Source organism: Triticum dicoccoides, chromosome 5B (genome assembly GCF_002162155.2).
Source record: "Triticum dicoccoides isolate Atlit2015 ecotype Zavitan chromosome 5B, WEW_v2.0, whole genome shotgun sequence".
Taxonomy (NCBI): Eukaryota; Viridiplantae; Streptophyta; class Magnoliopsida; order Poales; family Poaceae; genus Triticum; species Triticum dicoccoides.
This window is the reverse complement of record NC_041389.1, coordinates 505,013,512-505,016,914: the sequence shown is the minus strand read 5'-3', so window position 1 is coordinate 505,016,914 and position 3,403 is coordinate 505,013,512.

The window sequence follows — 3,403 nt, the reverse complement described above, 5'->3', positions numbered from 1 at the left end:
CAAGATGACATGATGTAGAGGGATAAACACATGCAACATGATATAAACCCCATCTTGTTATCCTCGATGGAAACAATACAATACCTGTCTTGCAACCCTTTCTGTCACTGGGTAAGATCACCACAAGATTGAACCCAAATCTAAGCACTTCTCCCATGGCAAGAAAGATCAATCTAGTAGGACAAACCAAACTGGTAATTCGAAGAGACTTGCAAAGATAACTCAATCATACATAAAATAATTCAGAGAAGATTCCAATATTATTCATAGATAAACTTGATCATAAACCCACAATTCATCGAATCTCGACAAACACACCGCAAAAAGAGATTACATCGAATAGATCTCCACAAGAGAGGGGGAGAACATTGTATTGAGATCCAAAAAGAGAGAAGAAGCCATCTAGCTAATAACTATGGACCCGTAGGTCTGTGGTAAACTACTCACAACTCATTGGAGAGGCCATGGTGTTGATGTAGAAGCCCTCCGTGGTCGATTCCCCCTCCGACAGAGTGCCAACGAAGGCTCCAAGATGGGATCTCGCGGATACAGAAGGTTACGGCGGTGGAAATTGTGTTTCGTGGTGCTCCTGGATGTTTTCGGGGTCCGTGGACTTATATAGGAGGAAGAAGTACGTCGGTGGACGCCCAAGGGGCCCATGAGACAGGGGGGCGCGCCCCTAGGGGGGCCCCCTCCTATCTCGTGGGGCCCTCGGAGATTTCTTGACTTGCAGTCCAGGCTCTCCAGATCAGATTTGTTCCAAAAATAACGCTCCTGAAGGTTTCATTCCGTTTGGACTCCGTTTGATATTCCTTTTCTTCAAAATACTGAAATAGGCAAAAAAAACAGCAAGATGGGCTGGGCCTCCGGTTAGTAGGTTAGTCCCAAAAAATGATATAAATGTGTAGAATAAAGCCCATAAACATCCAAAACAGGTAATATAATAGCATGGAACAATCAAAAATTATAGATACGTTGGAGACGTATCAAGCGTCCCCAAGCTTAATTCCTGCTCGTCCTCGAGTTGGTAAATGATAAAAAGAGAATTTTTGATGTGGAATGCTACCTAGAATGATTCATAATGTAATTTTCTTTCATTGTGGCATGAATGTTCAGGTCCAAATAATACAAAATAAAAGTTCATATTGATATGATAAATAGTAATACTTCAAGCATACTAAATAAGGTAATCATGTCTTCTCAAAATAACATGGCTAAAGAAAGTTATCCCTACAAAATCTTATAGTCTGGCTATGCTCTATCTTCATCACACAAAGTATTTAATCATGCACAACCCCGATGATGAGCCAAGCAATTGTTTCATACTTTAATAATCTCAAACTCTTTCAACTTTCACGCAATACATGAGCGTGAGCCATGGACATAGCACTATATGTGGAATAGAATGGTGGTTGTGGAGAAGACAAAAAGGAGAAGATAGTCTCACATCAACTAGGCGTATCAACGGACTATGGAGATGCCCATTAATAGATATCAATGTGAGTGAGTAGGGATTGCCATGCAACGGATGCACTAATGCTATAAATATATGAAATCTCAACAAAAGAAACTAAGTGGGTGTGCATCCAACTCGCTTGCTCACGAAGACCTAGGGCACTTTTGAGGAAGCCCATCATTGGAATATACAAGCCAATTTCTATAATGAAAAATTCCCACTAGTATATGAAAGTGACAACATATGAGACTCTCTAACATGAAGATCATGGTGCTATTTTGAAGCACAAGTGTGGAAAAAGAGATAGTAGCATTGTCCCTTCTCTCTTTTTCTCTCATTTTATTTTTTTATTTTTTTTATTTTTCTTTTTCCCCCTTTTTTTCTTTCTTCGGCCTTTTTCTTTTTTCTTTTTGGCCTCTTTTTTTTCTTTCTTTCTCTTTTTGTAAAGTCCGAAGTCTCATCCCGACTTGTGGGGGAATCATAGCCTTCATCATCCTTTCCTCACGAGGACAATGCTCTAATAACGAAGATCATCACACTTTTATGGATTTACAACTCAAAGCTAGAAAAAGATATGACTCTATGTGAATGCCTCCGGCGGTGTACCGGGATATGCAATGACTCAAGAGCGACATGTATGAGAATTATGAAGGTGGCTTTGCCACAAATACGATGTCAACCACATGATCATGCAAAGAGCAATATGACAAAAGTAATGTGTGTCATATGAACGGAACGGTGGGAAGTTGTATGGCAATATATCTTGGAATGGCTATGGAAATGCCATAATAGGTAGGTATGGTGGCTGTTTTGAGGAAGGAGTATGGTGGGTGTATGATACCAGCGAAATTGCGCGGCACAAAAGAGGCTAGCAATGGTGGAAGGGTGAAAGGGTGCGTATAATCCATGGACTCAACATTAATCAAAAGAACTCATATACTTGTTGCAAAAATTTAGAAGTCATCAAAAATCAAAGCACTATGCGCATGCTCCTAGGGGGATAGATTGGTAGGAAAAGACAATCGCTCGTCCCCGACTGCCACTCATAAGGAAGACAATCAATAAATAAAATTGTGCTCCAACTTCATCACAAAGCGGTTCACCATACGTGCATGCTACGGGAATCACAAACTTCAACACAAGCATTCTTTAAAACCATAATCACCCAACTAGCATGACTTTAATATTACTACCTCCATATCTCAAAACAATTATCAAGTATCAAGTTGATCATAGCATCCAATTCACTTCCTATGATAGTTTTTATTATACCCAACTTGGATGCTCATCATTCTAGGACCAACTTTGTGACAATAGCAAATACCATGCTGTTCTAAAAGACTCTCAAAATGATATAAGTGAAGCATGAGAGACTAGAAATTTCTTCAAAATTATTCCACCACCATGCTCTAAAAGATATAAGTGAAGTATTAGAGCAAAAACTATCAAGCTCAAAAGGTATAAGTGAAGCACATAGAGTATGCTAGCAAATCCTAATCAAATAGGCTTCTCCCAAAAGGTGTGTTACAGCAAGGATGATTGTGGTAAACTAACAATCAAAGACTAATATAATACACGATGCTCCAAGCAAAACACATATCATGTGGCGAATAAAAATATAGCTCCAAGTAAAGTTACCAATGAACGAAGACGAAAGAGGGGATGCCTTCCCGGGGCATCCCCAAGCCTAGTCTTTTGGCTACTCTTGAATATCTTGGGGTGCCATGGGCATCCCCAAGCTTAGGATCTTGCCACTCTTTATTCCATAGTCCATAAAAGCTTTACCCAAAACTTGAAAACTTCACAACACAAAACTCAACAGGAAATCTCATAAGCTCCGTTAGTGAAAGAAAACAAAACCACCACATAAGTTACTGTAATGAACTCATTCTTTATTTATTTTGGTGTTAAACCTACTGTATTCCAACTTACTTGTGGTTTATAAAC